The following is a 23,666-nucleotide window of genomic DNA, read 5'->3' as shown; positions in this document are numbered from 1 at the left end:
CCCCCTGGCGCAATCCTTTTGCCTTTTATTTATGGCAAAATAAATTCTTTAATAAAAAAATTAAGTTGTTTTTCTTATTAATTAATTTTTAAAAACTATGTTTCAAAATCTTGAAAAAAAATACATTTTTGTTCTAATTTGTTTTTTTTTTCTTCAAAATTTTGCTAGTTAGTTTTGTTTAAGAATTTAATTGTTTTTATAATTTTTAGTAAGAACATGAGAGCAGATGCACTAATGTCTTTAAGCTTTCAGAAAATCAATAAACAAAAAAGTATTCTTTTTTCTAAAAATTAAAAAATAATTTACATAAAGATGACTATGCAGTTTCCTTCCCCTGTAAAAGACTTAAATTCCAGTCATGTTAATACAAAAAATCTGTTTTTAAATGTTTTATTTTAGTTTGAAAACTAATTTCCAAATAGTATCATCCAAACAACTTAATTTGTTAAAAATAATAAAGAATGGATTTTTGCCTTTAAAAAAATTCATACCATATTTTTACCACGTTTTAAAAGTATTACCATTTTTTCATTTTAAGGTACTTTTTTGAGAAAATTGTCCAAACGGTGCCGTGAATTAAAGTAGAGAGAAACAAGGAAGAATCGACTTTATTTCCATTTTATATTGATAATAAAGTCGAATTTTAGCTTTTTTCATATTCGACTTTATTTCCGTACCAATGTGTAATAAGGTGGAAAAATATGTCGAACATCAAAATGGTAACAAAGCAGAAATGTTTTATTCCAAGAAGAATGGCAATAAGATAGAAATTAAATGGTAACAATATACAGGGTGTCCCAAATTTAAACGTCGAAACGAAAACGGTAGATAGGGTAGGTGGTGACAGTTATCAGAAAAATAATAGAAAAAATCGCAGCCATATTTTTTGGGCGTTATGGGCATTTGAAAAAAAGTCGTAAAAATGGTCACCCTGTGACGGTTTTTCATGTGTTTTAGTAATTGTTTAGAAATGTTAAAATACATAACCTCAAAAGTATTTTTCACACAGAAAAAAAACTTTGATAAAATAACTTCTTCGATAAAATCAATAGTTTGGGAGATATAATTCAACTAGCGTTTTTCAAAATGGCGTCCCGAAAACAGGGTTACCATTCGTTTCCCTTTTGGCTGGACTATCCCCCATTTAATTTTTTTTTAATGCATTTGTTTTGCATTACAGATTTTAAAAATAAATAATGTATAGCAAATAAAAAATGTTCTGCATTGAAAAAAAAAATTCAATGCGAAATGTGTTTAATATGTTTAATATTTTGTTTATAACTTTTTAACTTAAACACATCTTATATCGACTTTAATATAAGTAAGGTGGGATTGAAAACAAGTTTTCGGACCAGTGCACCACTAACGTAATTGTTTTTGAATGCCTGTATTAATTTTATAATGTAATATATGTTAATTGTTAGTTTTGTATCGTACCTAGTATATATTTTTGTGCATGTGTTATTTACTAACCACTAACACATGCACTTATGATGAGCCTCTGATTGTAGATCGTAGCTTGCTCTAAGCTCACTAAATCTGAAATTTCTGAAGTGTTAAAAAAAATAATACCTAGCTACTGGTCGAAAAAAAATCCAAAAGTCTCCCATTTCCAAGATTTGGAAATGGTAACCCTACTCGAAAACCAAGACTAAGCTTTTCTAATAGCATTCTTCCAGATTTGAAAAAATCAACCTTCCTGTATTTCGTTCCATTAAATGCCTGTTTCTTACTAACTTTCCTGTACTATTTTTTATAATAATAATAAAATAAAATCGCTAAAACGTCATTTCATACTTCGGTTAAAGAAATAATACACTAGACTTTGTAACAAATGATTTCTCCCGAAACATAATTTTTAATTTATAAATTTTTTCATGGGCTAACATTTGTTTTCAAAGAAAACATCTCTTAAAATGTGTATTAAACACATAATTATTATACTCGCGATATCGGTAATATTTTATTTATAAAGTTATGCATTCGTAATAACATCAAAGTTGTGATAAAAGTTAACAATAAAATATTAAATTAGGTATGATTATCAAATGAAAATACATATATAATAGAAAAAGAATCGAAGGTTCGATGCCACGATGCTAAAAATCTTCCCTCTTGGAACATCGATACATCCAAACTCCAAAGTGTTTTTTTAAGTGAAGCGCACCAGGCAAGTTCTTCCTAAAACAAGATTGTAAAAGAAAAACGTTTCTGCATTATTTTCGTGATTTTAATAAAGTTGAACCATAAATTAAGGTACCTTCCATGTAAGAATTTTTCAGAAGTAAATGTAATTTTTTCCAACCAGTCCCTGCGATTTTGATAAAAATATTCAACTGCAAAATTTATCAAGTCAACGTTGATTCAACATTGAAAAAAACTTACATGATTTTAAAATTTTGGTCTTCAACTCAAAATCATACCGAAAAACAGTTAAATCAAAGTGGTTTCCGTTTATTTTAATTACTGTTACTCATTGTAGCACAGTTCTTAACTTCTGGCTTTGTTAAAAATGAAAACCTCAATAATTTTAAGAGATTTTTTGAAACAATAGCTTTGATTGTGTTACTGAAAAACTAAATTTTTAAAAATTTATTTTGTTATCTACAATTAAAAAATATGTATAGGTAGGGGAGAGGTGCGGACAGTGAGACACCCTTTTTTTAAATTGGTATATCTTAGAATGTTTTCAAGATAATTTAACGAAACTTTGAAGTCAGTTTAAGACATATTTTATCTTAATGTTGCAAAAAAACTTGTAGTTAAAGAATGAATGAGAGCATCACATTGGACTAAAATGTAAAAAAAGTCAAAACGTCTCACTGTTTGCAAAGGGTGCGATCAGTGAGACATTCTTAGGTGAAAAAAAAATTAACGAAAACGTCAAATAATTAGGTAATTGACAAGTATATAATTAATTAATTTATGTTACTTTAACCCATTTTGTTTCAAAGAATGTAAGAAAAAGCCCAAAAAAACGAAAGAAAACTACGAAATCATATTGAAGTCATGCTAAAATAATAGATATTTTTTTAAAATCTTATGTCTCACTGTTTGCTTTTTTAAAAATCTATGTCTCACTGTTTGCTTTTTAATAATGTCTCACTGTTTACTTTTTGTCATTTTTCGGAAAAATATAAAATTACAAAAAACGAAAAGGAATTCTAATTACATGATATTTTTTTATGAAAGAACATATAAACATAATACATATGTAAAAAAAGTTCTGTCCACTAACCAGATTTTTTTGTGTTATACACTCTTTTTATAACACTCCAAAAAATACTTTCACCTGCTTTAATTTAGCCGGGACAAAATTAAAAGACGCAGACGGGGAAATAAACGTTTTGACCCAAACTAGCGTTACTGTGCTTATTTTCAGGAAAGGGAAAAATGGATTGTCTCACTGTTTGCACTGTCTCACTGTTCGCACCTTTCCCATACATTTTTTTTAAATATCAATTTTTTACAAACGGGACATTTGATTTTTTTCACACATGTTTTTGAGAGTTGATAAACAATAACTACATTATAGCATACCAACATAATAGGTCTGTTTGGGTTCTTTTTGAACAAAAATATGAAACCTGTCAAATTTTGAGGAGTGGGGATGAAATCCTCTCAGAGAAAGAAAAATTGTCCAAAAGTACCCAAACGCTTTTTGTTCAAACTTTTCTGCTTCCAAAAAAGTAAACAAAGAAAAAAAAAATAAACAAACGAAAAATATCAAAACATTTTTTTTTTAAACAATTTTTTATTATTTTATCTTCAAATATTTATATCTCAAGTAGCACAAAAGTCTAAAATACACCAAAATATTTGGAGTATTTTTTGCACTTTCGTGATATACATTTTGAATATAAAAAATATACCATTTTTTGTTTATAAAAAAAACACTACTGGTTAAAAAATTACACCAATTTTGGTATATAAATAGCGCTAGTGGTATAAAAAATGATCTGGTTTTTGGTGATAATTATCATTATTCCTTTGAAATTGAAAAAATACACAATAAATCTATGGATAAAATACACCATTTAAATTATTCTGATTTATAATTTGAACCAAAGTTTATTTTTTTACCTCAAACAGTTTCAAATGAAAATGAATTTTTATTCAGCATCACAATAATAAGAAACTAATGATTAAATATGAATTTGAGTGCCTAATTTAAGAACGAAACACATTTTGTCTACTGATTTTAGATACTACCCCGTCTAAAAATCGAGCGCCTCAAAAATTCCAATGAATTAATGATTTTTTTTTTCGATTTTAAAAATCAGTTTTTCAAAAATTATAATTTTTCTGTCGTTTTTACATTTTTTTGAAGAGTTCTTTTATAATATAATATAATATAAACGAATCGAAAAAACTAAGAATGCGGGGTTATTAGGTCGATATTATATACTATTATAGTAAAATAACACCGGCACACAAAAAAAAAAAAAGTGTCATGAACCAGAAACCAGACCTATCTTTCTATATGTTTTTGGGCACGCTGAATCCGAATTTGAAGTCCGTTTGGCCCCATCACCCTCCAGTTTTGAGCTATGAGTGCATTTTGTTTGAATTTTTATGACTTTTTTGGAGTTTTTTGCATTTTTCTCAAAACTGAAGGGTGACCGGGCAAAACGGATTTGAAAATCGGATTCAGCGGTCCCAAAAACATATAGAAAGATAGGTCTGCTTCCTGGTACATGAAACTTTTTTTTTTGTGTGCCGGGTATGACAGCGACATGTCGCGACAGTGCTAGCGCACAAAAAAAAAAGTTGTATGAACCAGAAACCAGACCTATCTTTCTATATGTTTTTGGAACCGCTGAATCCGAATTTCAAGTCCGTTTGGCCCTGTCACCCTCCAGTTTTGAGTAATATGCAAAAAACTCAAAAAAAGGTAGTTTTTGGGGTCTTTTTTACACTTTTCTCAAAACTGGAGGGTGGCCGGGCAAAACGGATTTGAAAATCGGATTCAGCGGTCCCAAAAACATATAGAAAGATAGGTCTGCTTCCTGGTACATGAAACTTTTTTTTTTGTGTGCCGGGTATGACAGCGACATGTCGCGACTGTGCTAGCGCACAAAAAATAATAATAATGGAATATAAAAAATATACCATTTTTTGTTTATGAAAAAAAACACTACTGGTTAAAAAATTACACCAATTTTGGTATATAAATAGCGCTAGTGGTATAAAAAATGATCTGGTTTTTGGTGATAATTATCATTATTCCTTTGAAATTGAAAAAATACACAATAAATCTATGGATAAAATACACCATTTAAATTATTCTGATTTATAATTTGAACCAAAGTTTATTTTTTTACCTCAAACAGTTTCAAATGAAAATGAATTTTTATTCAGCATCACAATAATAAGAAACTAATGATTAAATATGAATTTGAGTGCCTAATTTAAGAACGAAACACATTTTGTCTACTGATTTTAGATACTACCCCGTCTAAAAATCGAGCGCCTCAAAAATTCCAATGAATTAATGATTTTTTTTTTCGATTTTAAAAATCAGTTTTTCAAAAATTATAATTTTTCTGTCGTTTTTACATTTTTTTGAAGAGTTCTTTTATAATATAATATAATATAATATAAACGAATCGAAAAAACTAAGAATGCGGGGTTATTAGGTCGATATTATATACTATTATAGTAAAATAACACCGGCACACAAAAAAAAAAAAAGTGTCATGAACCAGAAACCAGACCTATCTTTCTATATGTTTTTGGGCACGCTGAATCCGAATTTGAAGTCCGTTTGGCCCCATCACCCTCCAGTTTTGAGCTGTGAGTGCATTTTGTTTGAATTTTTATGACTTTTTTGGAGTTTTTTGCATTTTTCTCAAAACTGAAGGGTGACCGGGCAAAACGGATTTGAAAATCGGATTCAGCGGTCCCAAAAACATATAGAAAGATAGGTCTGCTTCCTGGTTCATGACACTTTTTTTTTTGTGTGCCGGTGTAATTAATCGCTGTCTTCATTTTTTAAATGGCGGCCATTGAAAAATATGGCGTCTCCCACTTATGCAGTCTGGTGAATTTTATGTCCATAGGGTGTACTTCCTACACCAAAGAGAGTGTACAAAATATACCGTTTTGGTTGATTTCAGAATCGATTAATTTTATGCACCATTAATGGTATATTATAAAAACAACCGAGTATCGGTGTATTTTTTGCACGGAATCTTAAAAAAATGTTGAAATTTTGTACAAAAAAACACAGTGGTATAATTTTTATATCACTTAATTTGACAAATACACCATATTTTTTCAATTTTCTCAATTTACACCAAAATTAATTAATTTACACCAATTTATACACCAGTGTGCTACTTGAGATATTTTAAGAATTTAACCACTAAAAATTAATAAATTAAAATAAAAACACAAGAAAATCCACACCGCTATGTTTTTAGTTTGTTTTTTTTTTTTTTTTTCATCAAAAAATGTAAACAACACCAATTGAAAAAAAAATAAAGAAATAAAAAATATCAAAACACGTCCAACACTTTTTTTATGATTTTTACTTTGAATATTATATAATATATTTTGATCACAAAGCCACTAAAACGCAATAAATTAAAACACAAGAAAAAACCACACCGCCTTGTTTATAGTTTGTTTTGTTTATGTTGTGCGACAAGACCGAATATGTAAAACAGAGAAAGCACTACATTTTGACAGATTTCAGATTTTTGTCCGACGAAATTTTTTGGGCAGAAAATCGCAAGAAGGGGAAACTAGTTTCTCTCTCGCGGCCATCTATTTTGTGAAAAAATGCTCAATTTCAGAGTACCCAAACAGGAATTGGGTTAAAAAAGTTGAAAAAAGTAAAAATATTTCTGTTTTAGGCAGTACCCAAACACAGCAAACAGAATCGTGATTTTTTAATTTCTAAAAAAAGCTTTCTAACAACAATTTTTTCCTTATTCCGTGACCTTTCTTTATTAAATTATATGTTATCTTCTTCGTTGGCTATAGGTACGGTCATAGCCGTATTTAGGAGGGGGGGAGGTTACGGGGTTTAACCCCCCCCCCCCCCCCCCCGAAATTTTTTTTAGAAATTCATATGATGAGAATTTGAACAAATAGATACGACCCACATACTTGTCATAGTACAATGTAGAACAGGTATGTCAAACGCAATGGTTATTAGGGGCTATAATAGCGAGATCTTAATTTTTAGGGGCCGCAAAATAGAATTTTTATAAACAGATTTATAAAAATTAAAAGAATTTAAACAATAATGTTTTCTTTCTGATACCTATAGAATCTCTTCTTTACTATCGTTTTTTTTCAACAGACCAAGGTGTAGTTAGGCTGGATCTTTTTTCTCTTAATAATAAAAATATCTGTTGGCATCGGAAGGTTGCGTGAAATTTGCAAACGATTTTATACATGGCAGTTTTAAACTGTCCCAAATCTGACCGAAAAAGATATCCGCTTAATAAAAATTACCTACTTACTTACTTAGGGTGAAATAAGTATAGAAAAAAAATCAAAATGCCATACTAGGGCATTTATGATTTAAGCTACAGTTGGCTTACATACATTTCATATTCATTTGTTCATAAAAAAAAAAAAACAAGTGAATGTTCGTTGAACAGTAAATATAAATTATAAGCCTGGTACGCAGATCGATAAAATTTAGCAAATTTCGAATTCTAATTGGTCAAAACAAACTCATAATAAGATATATTTTAGCCCCCATACAAACTGTCGAAAAAAACAAGCCCAGCTAAAATGTATCTGAGCATTTTATCGATAATTTGTATGGGACCTAAAATTAAGCCCGGATCTGTGTACCAGGCTTTAAGCTCAAAATGATCAAAAATGTCGAGGGCCGCAAAGTTATTCGTTGTGGGCCGCATGCGGCCCGCGGGCTGCAAGTTTGACATGCATGATGTACAACATATTTGAATGCAAAACTTGATGGATTGATTTTATATTTTAGTGATAAATCGAAAATCTCCATTTAAGTCTATTTCAATTTTGTCGCGGTTAAGTTTCAAAAAGCTTTGAACAAAAAAAAAAATATATGAAAAAAGTATTTTGTTATAATAAGTCGTATACCTACATAAAAGCGGATAAGCATAAATTGAGTGCCTCTTCTTTTTAAACAATTTGTTTTTGCATACTCGTATACTCTTTTTCACAAAACAATTTCGCTAAGCAGAAAAAAAATATTTCCACTTTTGTACTTTTTCAAAAATGTATGTAGTTTTTCAAATGTGTATGTAGTTAAGCCTTTAAGTTGTAACCACCACCCCATTGACCTGTTAAGGCTTGCGTCAACACAGCAAACTAGGATGACTATACAAGTATGAACAAGACACGAAATGCAAAAAAATTGAAAAAAAACATATAAAAAATTGTTCCTTCAGCCTAGATATTTGAAACTTTCATTTTTAAACGTTATAATATTGACGAAAACGGATTATTTTTGTACTTTATGTACTCTATATTTGAATCTTAAACTGGTGTAAAGGAAACAAATCTTTTGAAATATATTGCTGAACTTCGGAACTAGGGGTTAAAAATTCCATTTTTCAAATTCATACGTGATATACAAAGGTACAATTTATTTTACATTGAAATTTACTGAAAAAAATTCATTGAGGTGTAAGATTTCAACCTGAATTCGATATTGGGGTCGCGTGTGAATTGAGTTGAATATTTAGGAAAGGATATAGACACTTTGTGAACATAAAATTTCAGCTGTTAAAGATATATCCTGATGTTCTGGGTGCAGATTAAATTTGTGATAAACGGGGTTTTGTGTAGTTTTGCAAATAAATGTTCAAAATTTTTAAGAAACGAAGAAATTTGAAAAAATAATTCAAGAACGTTGACCAAACATAAAGTTTGAAATTGAAAGGAATTGCTAATATGTTTTTAACACAATTAAATCTTTTTTTTTGCAGCTTAAGGGAACTTTCAAGCCGTCAAAACGTCAAAAATCTATTAATTTAATATTCAACACATATTTGGATGTCAAAAATTTGTCTTTGGCTATATATTTAACCCAATTAACAGCCTTAGAGATAAGAACATTAATTTTTGGTTATTTCTAAATAACTTTTTTTATACAAACCAACCAAGAAAAAAGTCCATTTGTCATTTTATTGCTGTTTAAACCTTTGATTGTATCTAGTGTTTTTTTATATGATATTTTGCGAAACAGTTTTCTTTATAAGGCTAAGAAAAGCTTCTAAAATTTTTTTTGCTCGCTTAGGCTCGCATGTAAAAATATGTAAAAAAAAATTGGTCGGTCTAAGCTAACCCTCCCCGAAATGAAATCCTAGCTACGGCTATGGGTACAGTGACCATATTTCTTGGAGCGAAACCCGGTACAAAAAAAATTTTATATTAAACTTTATTTAAGTAATTAACGAGAGATATAATTATTTATTTCTCATAAATAGTTGGAGCAGTTTTTTACGGCAAAAGTTTTTCATATAAGTATAGGTACATTCCTATGCACATATGTATGTACATTAGGGCGTTCGTTATTTAGGTTTTTTTCGAGAATCAAGTTCCTAAGTGGAAAAAGTGTTTCTAAATAATAAAATAAAATCCTCTAATTTTTGTTCAGATTTTTATTTTGACACTAATTGGCGCCCCAAGAGGGTTAAAGTTTTTTTTTATTTGAAACAGGTATGTGTTGACTTATGACATGAGGCCATTTTTTTAGATATAGATTTAATTCAAAATTTTTTGATGAGGTTCTTATCTAATGTCTACATTGGGAAAAGTGTTTTTGTTATAATTTTTTAACTAAGGGTGGGCTAACGAAAAAAAGTGATGTAATTACCAAGGTTAGTTCAGAAAGGTCTAAAAAGTTCTATTCGTGCACTGAAAACGAAGTCACTTCACACGGTATTTTATATTTACTGTTACTTTGAAAAATGTTTGGATAGATTTTACAAAGCATGTAGCTTTTCTAGGTGCTTATATGGCAAAACAAAAATATCAATGATTTTAACACTTGAAAAAATTTTTGCATGTTGTGGTTTTTAAGGCAAAATGAAACATTCTTCACAGGAATGTTATATGGAGTACTTTCAATCAAGTAAAAATTCTAAGTAGCATTTGAGGCGCAATGCAAACACAAGTGGATTTAATTTTTCTGTGGTCACTGTGGTGTATGCGTATTTTTTTTTTTTTTTTTTGTGGTTAATAAAAAATAACTCTTCCATAATTTTTAAACTAAGCGTAGGATAGCGAAAATAAAAGTTGGGCTATCCTGGACTAACATTGGGCAAACAACTGTTGATTTATAAAATTTTTTTTCAAAGTTAAACCATTTTTTTTGGTCCCATTTGTGTCTTGTCTTGACCCAACCTACATGCTCTAGCATTATGGCACATTCCTCCTGAATCAACCTGTATATCTAATGAGCGAAGCATTGCGACCTTGCAAGACGTGTCTTATAAGTTAGCATTTACTTTCTCTCACTTAAAAACTAACGGTCACTTTTAGTCACTTCGCCCGTGAGAGATAAATTTGTTTTTAAAAGGCCGCTTTTGTAATGGCGTTTTCGATTGGCTCTCCGGAAGCGTCATTCAGAAGCCTTCTGAAAGTGTTTTATTCGCACAAAACTGACAGACAGAACGCTTCTCCGAAGAGAAATTCTCTTCTCGATTTAAAATCAGAAGCACTAATACATGAACACTAAAATGTCAACAAAAAAATACTCAATCATTCTTTTTCTGTTGTCATTCAAAAATTTAAATTAAATTAAAATTAAAATTAATAAAAAGATTAAAATGGGTACCTTAATGCAGTGGAATGATTTTTTTTTAACATTTTCTTCTTCCGTCGTCTTCAGATTTTTAATTTTTATATTTTTTTCGTTTGAAAAAAAAAATAATATCAATATTTGACATTTGAAATTTCACAAACACAAAATAAAAAACAGAATTGAGTGGAATCGACTTGGCCTGTTCCATTCGATTTAAGAATGAGTGTATTCTTGAGTGAAACCAATCGAAAACGACATAAGATCTTCGATTCAGTTCGTATCTTTTATCTGGAGAAATATCAATAATAGAGATTCAGTTTCGGAAATTTTTTGTGCGAAATTGGATGTACTTGGAGTATGTGCTATAGGTCGCTTCAAATCAAAAGTCCCATGGAAAATTGAGTAAAAATAAAAAAAAAACTCATTCGCTTACTGGAAGGAAGCATTTATGAGGCAGCTGAACTTTTTCTAAAGTTACGATAAAATAATGAAGAACAGTTCTTGATATCCCTATTTTAATTAATTGATCCGTCTGTGAGATCCGCTGGGTTAGCCTCAGAATGCGGAGGCAAGTCTCCCGGGCTTGCATCACTCCATATTTGCGGGCAATACAAAAAAACATACAATTATTTAATTATTTATCATTTGAAGGCAGTTGGGATAACTTTGCCGAAGATATTGTTATAGGTGAAGATGGACCAGAAATGTCCAGTTTATATGATAGTAATTCATAACTTAAATTCTATTCACATCTTTTCATTTGTATAATTGGGCAGTAAATATCTTATTTTTATTTTTTAATTATTTTGGAGTCGTCACACTAGAAATCATTAATAAACAAATTCAGATTTTTCGTTTGTTTATTTTTTTCTTTACCATTTCTATCATTCAACAAGCATGATTTGTTGTTATTTTTGAGTCGATTTGTCGCAATGAGCAAATAAAATTGAGAAAATAAGCTCAGAGTCAGGACTTTTGATTTGAAACGACCTATACAGTTTTTTCATACACTTTACTGTTGTAGATTTGCGGCCATACTATTCACTTCTCCAGTGATTCTATCACTAAGTGAATCGGAAGTAATAGAAAAAAGTAATCCAAAGCTTGTAAATAAGAAAACAAACTGGAGTGATTTTAGAGAAAAGCTTTTAAGTTTGATAAATTTAAGATCTCCCATGGATACAATCGAGCAAATTGACCATGAAGTGGAACAATTTAATGCTGATGTGCAACAGGCCGCTGAAGAAAGTACTCCAACATTTTCTAATAGAAGACAAAATGAAATAAAATATCCTTTAGAGATAAAAGAGTTGATAATAGAGAAAAGAAGAGCTCGAAGAAAATGGCAAAATACTAGATTTCCAGATGATAAAACAACGTTTAACCGTATAAGCAACAATCTTAAAAAACAAATTTATAAATTCAAAAATGATTCACTCAGTACATTCCTAAAGAATTTAACGACTGATGCTTCAACCGATTTTTCGCTATGGAAAGCAGCCAAGCGCCTGAAAAGACCGCAGTTACAAAACTCGCCCTTGAAATCTCAAGATGGGAAATGGATCGGTAACCCAAAAGAAAAAGCTAACCTTTTCGCGGAGCATCTTGCGAATGTTTTTAAGTCATACCCAACAAACGCGGCTGAAAATAGCTTACAGTTTGTTGATAAGATAGATGAAAGTGAAATACCAATTGTAAGATTAAAAGAAATAAAAAGTATCAGCCTTATTTATTAGATTTCTCTAAACAGCTCTAAATGGCTGCATAGTTATACAATGCATAAAGTTTTACGTAGCCTCTATGCGACGTTACATAAATTTCTATTTATTAAAACATTTTCTTAGACATTATAATTATGCTAGGTTTGTGTCCAAATAAGTACTAAAAAAGGAAAATAAGTACTTTTTATAACAACAAACAACTCCATCTGTGAAAGTTTTCAGTGTCATATAATTATATAAATCAGGAAATTATATCAGGTTGTGGAAATGTGTACAGATGGACGCACGGACGGAATAGGGAGACCCAAAAAAATGTGTCACAGGCTCTTCTTTAAATATGTAGATAATTAAGTGAAAAGTGCATTTTAAACCTAGAAAAAAATCATAACGAAGAGCAGTTACACAGTTAAGCAGTTTTCTATTTGATTTGATTCACTCTGGCGTATAATATGTTTGTTTATTAAAATCATAACGGTTGATGTGTTTAGACTTTTTTCGCAGCAACTTTAGGAAACAGGACCATACTTGGCAAACACTTTATTTTCCATTGTTATCAATTTTATTGACTAACTCATTCACTATCACAAAAATTATTTTCTTATTATTTTTGAGCCAAATGAAACTACAGTTGAATCTTGCTTGTGTCTGTAAAACCTACTCTTATCTCACTTGTCCAACTCTTCTTTCCAAAAATCACAAACAATAACAAAATAATTTCATTTCATTTTTCATTTGAAATGAAAAATGAAATGAAGTTGTCAAAAAATAAATTCTTGAAAAAAAATATACATACAAATCATTGCTATGTTATTTTTTTTTTTGAAAATTATGTGAAGCTCAAATGACATTTAAGCAAAATAAATTCTTATTCAAGCTCTAAACAACCTAAAAACGCGTTTAGCTTATACAACCTTTATTAAACGTTGCATAAATATTATAAATCACAATTTTTTGTTAAAATACATTAGGTATAAGGAGTACATAATGCTATGTACTCTCTATGATGAGTTTATAAATAGGGCTGTATGTGTTTACATCAACTATCAAATAAGAATCACCAGGTTACGATCTAATTACTGCCCAGGTTATGAAAGAAATGCCTTTGAAAGCCTTGATTAAACTCCAATATATAATAAATGCATGCCTTAAGCAACGGTATGTCCCACATCATTGGAAAATTGCTGAAGTTATTGTCATACCCAAGCAAGGTAAGCCACCTACAGAAGTGACGTCTTACAGACCAATATCGCTTATACCAATTATGACAAAAGTTTTTGAAAAACTGCTTCTGAAGAGACTTAGCAAAATTATAGAAGAAAGAAGGTTAATCCCAAATCATCAGTTTGGCTTTAGAAATAAACATTCCACGATAGATCAAGTTCATAGAATAACGGATGTAATAGAAAAAGCATTAGAAGAAAAACAAGTATGTTCAGCTATTTTCTTAGATGTTGCTCAAGCCTTTGACAAGGTTTGGCATGAGGGACTTGAGTACAAACTGCAAAGGGATCTTCCCAGACAGTACTATGAAATATTAAAATCGTACATCTCAGACCGATTGTTTAGAGTAAGGTACGATCAAGAATATTCGGAATTGAAGAAAATAGAAGCCGGTGTACCACAAGGAAGTGTCCTAAGTCCTACCCTGTATTTACTATACACAAGGGATATCCCAGTTGGGAATCACACCATAATGGCTACTTTTGCAGATGATACCGCAATTTTGGTACCCGACAAATGTGTCTCTAAGGCAGCAGTAAAACTGCAAAATGCCGTCGACACAGTCAGAAATTGGACCGAAAAATGGCGTATCAAACTCAATGAAACAGAAAACGTCTTTTTCAAGACATTTTTTATTGATTTTTGAAATATTGAAGCGAGACAAAAAACCTAAAAAAAACCTTTAACAGCAATTAATTGGAGATCAAAAGATTAAAGATAAGTTTTTATTCTACGTTTTAGCATTTTTTTAGAATTATTTTTTCTTAGTCCTGAAGAAGCGTGTAAGTACACGTGAAACGTCGACAAAGAAGTTTAGATAAAATCGAAACAAGACCTATAGCCAGCGAAGAAGATAAAATTTGTTTTATGAAGTATTTTGAAAAGGAAAAAATAAAGATACAAAATTTATTGAATATGAATAATCACATATTTTTTTTGTAGTGAAAAGTATGAAGAAAACATTAAATGCTTGGATTTATGAAACTCAGATTAAGGTCATTGGATTAAAAATTCACTTTAATCCAAGCGAAATCCAGAGTTAATAACATGGCCGTTAATCATTTCTGAAATAACACCGACATAGCACCAAAAAAAAATCATGACTTATGCGACCTGTTCTGTCTCATTGGTGCAAGTCACAGTATCGTCGCACTTTTATCTATTCTATTCTGACCGATACACAGTGTGTCGTCCCCTTATGATTAATCATTTTTTGCTTTGTTAGAAATGAATATTTTTGATATTGAAATATAATTTAGAAGTGTTACCCACGTTATGTATACAAAATATGCTCCAAAACATGGTTATCTCGGAAATCAAGAATATTTTGAGGAATTTATGCTAAACTTTGAGAGTCTATATTTTACGTTTGGTTAATATTTTAAAAAATTTGTTGCTGAATTGCTGCTGAATTGTTGCTGAATTGTGGTTTATTTCTGTGTAACGTATAAGAAAAATTTTTGAAATTTACAAATTTTTATTTGGATTATAACCATTTCTTATGATGATAAATACAAAAAAATTCAACAAATTGAGTTTCAAACTTAAAAAAAAACATTGAATATCATATTGATAAACTGGTCAACAAAATTGAACTTTTTTTTGCCACAAGAACCAAGATATACTTTTCCAAAGGTTTTTGACGTGCTGAACTCGAATCTGAAGTCAGAAAAATTTGATTGGCCTCCGTTTTTGAGATATTACCGTTATAAAATGCTAAAAAACGTAATTTTGGCTGTTTTCGAGCTTCTGTTTTTATGTGGTTTAGTTCATTAAAAACAAATTTGTTCCGGTAATTTTAAGAACAGATATTCTAAACTGTTTAAATTTTCCCGATATCTCTTTTATTGCTCGAGATATCTTAAGTCTCATTTAGTAAGCCAAAGAGAAACTAAATTTAATCTAAAGTTTAAGTCCCTGGGCATAAAATTTTTGCCACAAGAACCAAAAAATACTTTTCTAAAGGATTTTGGGTCGCTTAACTCAAATCCGCAATCAGAAAAATTCTATTAGCTTCCGTTCTTAAAATATAACCGTTATAAAAAAAAACATTTTTTTGCATTTTATAACGGTAATATTTCAAGAACGGAGGCCAATAGAATTTTTCTGATTGCGGATTCGAGTTCAGAAACCCTTGTGGCAAAAAAAGTTCAATTTGGTTGGCCAGTGCTGCTTCTGAGTCAAAGACCAGTACTTAAACTTTTAATCGGGCAGTAAAAGAGTAATAGGAAAGATTTAAACATTTTTTGGAAGATAAAAACCAGTTCTTATAGACACCTTTATAAATTGTTTCAAAATGAATTACCCCACATAAAAACATTAACTCGAAACAGCCAAAATGACGTTTTTCAGCATTTTCTAACGGTAATATTTCAAAAACGGAGGCCAATAAATATTTTCTGACTTCAGATTCGAGTTCAGCACATCAAAAACATATAGAAAAGTATATTTTGGTTCTTGTGGCAAAAACCTTGTTTACCAGTGTAATTTCTTGATATTATCTTGCCTTAAGTCTATACTTGGTTTTGGTAAAGTTTGAGCTGCTTCTGTTTGCTATTGCCAGAGATATTCACATTTATGTGCTACGAGTCAAGTACTCAAAATAAATAATTCATTTTTTGAGAAACAGCTTCAAGGGATGACAAAAATAAAAACATCGATGTTTTTAATCATCTTTAACCATATACAAATAAATTGCACGACTGGGGTCGCACGTACTTGCTCTTAGAGTTAAAGTTGCTTAAATTTTTAAGACTTTTTATATTAAATTTGAAAAAAAAAAAATAAAATTCGTTTAAAAAAAAAAATAAAATAAAATCTGAAATTAAATTGCCCTCCAAAACAAGTATGCAGTTTTGATTGATATATCATCATGCATTTTTAGAAAAAAAATTTTCAAAATCGTTAGAGCCGTTTTTTAAAAAACTATTTTTTTATAAATAATTTTTTGGAAAAAAAGTTTTAAAATAAAATTGGTATGCCATTTTGTAGAAATCACTAATCAACATATAAAAACAAAATTTCAAAAAAAATCAATGTCCCGTTTTCGAAAATTTGATTTTTCAAAAAAAAATTTTCAAAATTTTTTTAAAAATCCAAAAATTATTTTTTTCAAAATTTTATTTTTGGCTTATATTTAAATTATATAAGTGCTTCTTCACAAAAAGTTTCGTTGAAATCGAATAAGCAGTTTCCAAAATAATCGGATTTGAAAAAAACGGTTCTATGGCAGGTACCGTTAATAATGATTTTCAAAAATTTTTTTTTTTTCATTGGAAGATAGACCTTAGTTTAAAACTAACATTTGAATTTTTTAAACAAAATCGTTGGAGCGGTTTTTGAGATATTTCAATTTGACTAAAATCGGTAGTAGTACCGTTATTTTTTGTCCAAAAAAATTAATTCCAAAAACCCCTCTGGAGAGTCGCCAAATAACGCTACATACCAAGTTTGACATTAATCGGTCCATCCGTTTCAGCTGTAGCTCCTTATACAGACAGACAGACAGACTGACAGACTGACAGACTGACAGACTGACAGACAGACAGACAGACGGACTTCCGGGACATACTTTTTTGGCATTGTCTACCATCGTAATGTCATGGAAAAATGTTATCTCAACTTTTTTTTTTTGTACGAATGCATAACTTGATATATAGTACCTATATCGCAAGTAAAAACTGTTTATGTAATTAAAAATATTTTACATATTGTTTTGAACAAGAAAAAAATCATATTTTTCTGCATACTAAATTTTTAATACAATTACTTGACCCGCCCACGCTCTACTGTGTATTATAGCGTATTCACCAATCTCGCCGATATAAGAACTTATGGGAATACAAATAAAACGTTATTTCAAAATTTTAAAGTGATTGACAAAGAACTATTCGAGATTTGCTATGAAACGCAAATAAACATACGGTTTTTTTTGTATAGAGAAGATAAACCAAACAAGTTGACTTTAACTTAAGATTTCTCAAAGTAGAAAAAAGATATTGAAAAGATTTAAACGGGCTTTAAAAGAAAACATTTAGTTCTATTATAAACTTTCACAAGTTTATTTAAAATAAATCACCACGTGCAAGAACATAACCTCAAAAAAAGTGTTATAAAACGACATTTCAGATTTTCTAACAGGAATATTTAAAAAACGTGATATGATAAAATTTTTCTGACTTCGGATTCGATTTCAGCACACCAAAAACCTAACGAAAAGTATATTTTGTCTTATAATAACAAAAAAAAATTAAATTTTGCTCACCAGTGCCTTCTTCAATAACTGTTAATTTCATAAATATTATGCTAAAAAACAAGTTATATTTGTTCAATTTGTTATTTTGCAACTTTTTTTTCTATTCCTGCCATAAACACACAAAAAAAATAATAAACCTCTAAAAACTAAGCTACAAGTATTTATGATAAACTTTTGTATGGGCTCGACACACTATATGCAACCGATGAACAATTACACTGGTTTACAAGGGTTTTGTTGCCGAAACAAAAATATACTTTTCTGAAGGTTGTCGGTGTGCTGAACTCGAATCAGAAGTCAGAAAGAAATAATCAGCTCCCGTTTTTGAGATATTACCGTTAGAAAATGCAAAAAAACGTTTTTTTGAGTTCTTCGGACCTTATTATTTTGTATAAGGAAAATTGTTTGAGCATATTTAGTAACGGTTTCTATAAGAACTGTTTTCAATCTTTCGATGCCTTGTTTAAATCTTTTCAATATCTTTTGTATTGCCCGAGATATCTTAAAGTGAAGTAAGTGGGTTTGGCTTCATATATCATAAAGAAGATAATGACGTTATAAAATTTATAAAAATACCAAAGAACTGAGGATATCTCGGGCAGTAAGAAAGATATCGCAAAGATTTAAACAGATTTAAAAAGGTGGAAAATAGTTCTTATAAAAAACGTTACCAAATATGCTCAAACAATTTTCCTTACATAAAAGAATAAGGTACGAAGTACTGCACTTTCTAACGGTAATATTTCAAAAACGGGAGCTGATTAATTTTGTCTGACTTCGGATTCGAGTTCAGCACACCAAAACCTTCAGAAAAGTATATTTTTGTTTCAGCAACAAAAAAAAAGTTTAATTTTGTTAACCAGTGTTATCGATCTGATGAGAATAATTTCTCACGGTTAAACTTTATAGGTATAGGTTAAATTGATGCTTATTTATTAAGTATGATATGGTGAATCTTATGGTGGTCAAAGTAAGTCATGTGGGCGAAATTTGGCCTTTAGCAATCTTTTTTTGTATTAGAAGTGCTATTTTTTGAGTACAAAAGTATTTTGACCACATTCTTTTTCAGTTTTGGTCAAGAAAAGTAATAAGTTTAGCATATTTTAAGCTTGTATCATACTGTTGAATGTGTGTAGGCTCAGATTCATAAAAAAAGTGGAAAAATTTCGCGAATAAACATTGAAATAAGGGTTTTATTGTTACAACTTAAAATTCCCGTTACCTGTTAAACAAATCAATGTGGAACTGAGTTGTTTGTGTAAAATTATTTACTTACTAATGAACAAACACAAGAGTACGAAGACTGAGTAGAATCTACTATGGATGTGTATACAAAACAAAAAATTACACAAACAAAAAAGACAATTTTTTTTTTGCTCAATTCACTTTGAATCCCAGATTGAGCCCTAATACCATGGTGCTGGAAATGAAATCCCTAGGGAAGAATTCCGTGAACGAAAGCAACGATTCCCAGGAGACTGGAAACACAATTTTGGGGCTTATTCAACAAGAAAACCACTAGTTAACCTCTTAAAAGCATGTTGAAAAAAAGCACGAATCTGAGCCTATACATCTTCAACAGTTGGATAAAGCTTAAAATATGCTAAATGTATTTCTTTTCTGTACCAAAATTGAAAAAGATTGCTGGTCGAAATACTTTTGCCACTCAAAAAATAGCACTTCTAATAAAAAAAAAGATCGCTAAAAGCCACTTTTCACCTATATGACTTACTTTGACCACCATAAGATTCACCATAGCATACCTACTTAATAAATAACCAACAACTTAACCTATATAAAGTTTAACCGTAAGAAATTATTTTCATCAGATCGAGAATTGTCAATCGGTCAAAATAATTATGCCGACTACTGTATGAGTCGTTAAATTTTGAGGAATTTGCTTCGTTGAAATAGCATACAATGAGTTGAGTTATACAAATTTTAAAAATAAAAACTCAAACTTATGGGAAATATTCGCACGCTAAGGTCGAGTAAGTTATTAATTTTAATATGGGTAGTTCCAGTAACATTTTGAAACGGGAGTATTATATTCAGTGGCTTAGCTAGCCCTCTGGGTGCCCTATATCCAAATTTTTTTGGTTACCCTAGCAACATTGGGTCAAAAAGTGAAAATTTTCAAACAAATTTTTGTATAGTTCTTCGGGCTGTTTTGCATAAATTTGAAGTTACCCAAATGCAATGCTAAAATCTCGATTTTTTAGCTCGATTAGTTTTCTAAAAAATCGGGGATGTTAGTGATTCATTTCGTTCTACGTTACTTCAAAAAAAAAACTGTTTTTCGTATTTTGAAAGCTATAGGTCGTTTATAATCAAAAGTCCCATGGAAAATTGAGCAAAAATAAAAAAACTCATTAGCTTACTGGAAGGAAGCATTTATGAGGCAGCTGAACTTTTTCTAAAATTACTATAAAATAATGAAGAACAGTTCTTGATATCCCTATTTTAATTAATTGATCCGCCTGTGAGATTCACTGGGTTAGCTTCAGAAAGCGGAGGCAAGTCTCCCGGGCTTGCATCACTCCATATCCGCGGGCAATACAAACAAACATACAAATATTTAATTTATTTATCATTTGAAGGCAGTTGGGATAACTTTGCCGAAGATATTATTATAGGACTAGGTGAAGATAGACCAGAAATGTCCAGTTTATATGATAGCAATTCATAACTTAAAATTCTATTCACATCTTTTCATTTGTATAATTGGGCAGTAAATATCTTATTTTTATTTTTCAATTATTTTGGAGTCGTCACCATAGAAATCATTAACAAACAAATTCAGATTTTGTATTTGTTTATTTTTTTCTCTAGCATTTCTTTCATTCAAACAAGCATAATTTGTTGTTATTTTTGAGTTGATTTGTCGTAATGTGCCAATAAAATTGAGTTTTTTGTTTATTTGTTCTCAATTTTATTGGAAGGGAGAAAATAAACTCAGAGTCAGGACTTTTGATTTGAAACGACCTATATCTTTTGAACTTACTTGTATTATAAAACATTAAATATTTCAATAAGAGTTGAGCTACAAATTTGGGATTTGCACCGTAAAAGCTTTAATTACTTACAAAAATAATTTTTCAAAAAATTTTCCACTTGCCGAGCAAACCGGAAGTGTATTTTTTAAACTTTAAATTGAAATATGAAACTACCCTTAGGATTTACAAAATTGATTTTTTGACAATAAATAATAAGCATTAAGACAGTTCCAATATCTGAGATTAGTTTTTCTTTGATTCCGCCACAAAGGATCCACCAAAGTAAGGGAGGTAATAATTTAATTGTCTATTTTAAGCACATTTTTAAAGAACTAGGTCCTCGTAGAAACCAACTGGTGGCATCTATTATTTTTAGGTTCGTTAGGATACGCCCCAAAACAAACAAATCTGAATATTTTGTTTGAGTCCAAATCGTGTTTGCGTACTCGTACTCCAAAAATGTTTATCATTTTTTCTAAGTTTTCCACTCGGAAAATCTGTACATCTGTACACTTGATAATTTTCACTTTTCTACTTTTCACTTTTTAATCCAATTTATTAAGGCTTTAATCATTCAAAATAGGTCCATTAGGGTACGCCCTAAAACGAACAAATTTTAATATTTTGTTTGAGTCCAAATCGTGTTTGCGTACTCCAAAAATGATTATCATTTTTTCTAGGTTTTCCACTCGGAAAATCTGTACATCTGTACACTTGATAATTTTCACTTTTCACTTTTAAACCCTCTGTCGGCACACGGGTATGAATTTGGCAGGACAAAAATGAAAAGTGGTCACAGAAAAGTGTTTTTATAAGGGTGAAAATACATTTTTTTGGAATTTGCAAAAAAGAGGTGTGCCTACAGAGGGTTAATCCAATTTATTAAGGCTTTAAGCAGTCAAAATATGTATTTATACTGGTTATTTTACTATTATCTAACTGAGCCCTAAAGTTAGTCAATGTGAACGCCCAATTGGCCAAAAATTAACTTTGATGAAAACTTTTTTCGCCCTTGTTTGAACATGCCTTAATAGAAACGTCGGTAAAGAAGTGCAACTTAAAAAAAGTTACGTTGGTAATGTTAGCAGACAAACGTCAGTTTTGAAGGTTTTGTTTCGTGACAAAAAAAATGTGGGTGCGTTTTGGTGTATTCCGAAAAAAATGTTTTCGCGCGCGGAATAAATTTTTATTTTAATTTTCAGTGATTTAGAAAGGGGTATTTAAAAAAAAAGGTTCAAAAATGGTTAAATTATCTGTTAAATTATTTTCTTTTACGCATGACGTAAAAGTTCAAAGAACCATTTTAAACTCTTTCCTATAAAATGTCTCGTAATTAAAAACAAAAGCGGTTTCATGGCATGGAAGAATATTCCTTATAACAATACATGAAGCGGTTTCAAGTTTTTAGTCAATTCTCTTTGGAAACCGACGAGTTCTATGATGTTTCAAAAAATTATTTTCAGGATTAGTATTTAATTTTTCAGCAAATGAAGATGAACTTTTTATTAATGCATTTATTGGAGTGTCATCATTCATTTGTTGAATTCTATATTGTACTTTTAATCAACAATGAAGCATCAAAAACGTTTAAATATTCCGCTTCTAGATTTTCTGTAAAATTTTTTACTTTGAACGTGACATTTTTGTAAACAAAAAATAAAAAAATAAACGATTTTCCAATTAATTTGCCGACTCGGCAAATCGTACCTTGTACGGGACACGAGCTAGCCAGATTTTAAATACATACACTTATGTACGTACAAAAATGATTTGGCAATAAATTTTTTGCCGACTGATTTGCCGACTCGGAAAATCGTGGGGGGTGAGATACCCCCTCTCGATACGCCCCTGAGCGGTAGCTACGCTCTGATTATATTATAATTCGTAAAATTCAGAATATTGTTCTTTTCCCTTTTGGTTATAACAGCCGTGTTTAATTGGTACTAAGTATTTTACTGAGTAAACATTTTATGCTGTAAACAATATCAAAAAATTAGGTACTTTTATTTATTTTTCTCGATTTTTTTATCCTAGACAAGAAAAGCCCTCACCCGCGAATAACTCCTAAATTGAATCTAACAAAACTGCAAGGAAACTCAAGCACTACAATTTTTAAAACCTCTTCAAATTAAGAACATGGAATATGGTCCTTTGAATAAAATATTTCAAAACTGGGTTTCATTAATGATATATCTTAACCATTATGTCTTTGTTGTTTCATGCTAAAATTAACTATGAATTTACGGACAAAAAAGATACACACACATTTTTTGTGAATATGGTCTTATATTTTCTATTTATTTACCGTATCCATTAAAGCAATCCACTTAACATGTTCCCATAATCTTGTTGATCTATTGGATGGAATATTGGGTGGTAAAAACAAAAAACGCAACCAAGTGTACGAAAAATAAGAATAAAGTTATTTGATATCGATATTGCTTGAATGACATTTTCAACGACTCCACCCAATGAATCAAAAATTTGTCAACATTTCAGTGAAGTAGAAACCTCGATAATTATATAATTATTTCATAAGAACATCACTCATAATAACCATTCAATATCGATTGGCCTCATTCATGATTTCTGCTCTATGCGCACATCAGTTACCTATCTATCACTAATAATTAAATTAATACTCCTCTTAGAACTTCGTGTCTGGTAAAATGTAACTTTATTATAAGGAAACGGACGGGAAGTCGCAGGGTATGCGGCGA

General features: G+C 30.2%; 1 long non-coding RNA gene across 1 annotated transcript; it reads right to left on the bottom strand.

Annotated features, from left to right (window-relative positions):
- Positions 1-1,959: 1,959 nt before the first annotated feature.
- On the bottom strand, positions 1,960-10,972 carry LOC129906331 (uncharacterized). Its single transcript, XR_008770773.1, has 3 exons — positions 10,787-10,972; positions 2,261-2,576; positions 1,960-2,181 (listed from the first exon to the last, which is right to left on the bottom strand). It is a non-coding gene; the product is annotated as an uncharacterized LOC129906331 (long non-coding RNA).
- Positions 10,973-23,666: the final 12,694 nt, after the last annotated feature.

The sequence above is a fragment of the Episyrphus balteatus genome, chromosome 1, assembly GCF_945859705.1.
Source record: "Episyrphus balteatus chromosome 1, idEpiBalt1.1, whole genome shotgun sequence".
NCBI lineage: Eukaryota > Metazoa > Arthropoda > Insecta > Diptera > Syrphidae > Episyrphus > Episyrphus balteatus.
Note: the sequence above shows the minus strand (reverse complement) of the source record. Positions and strands in the feature narration are given on the sequence as shown.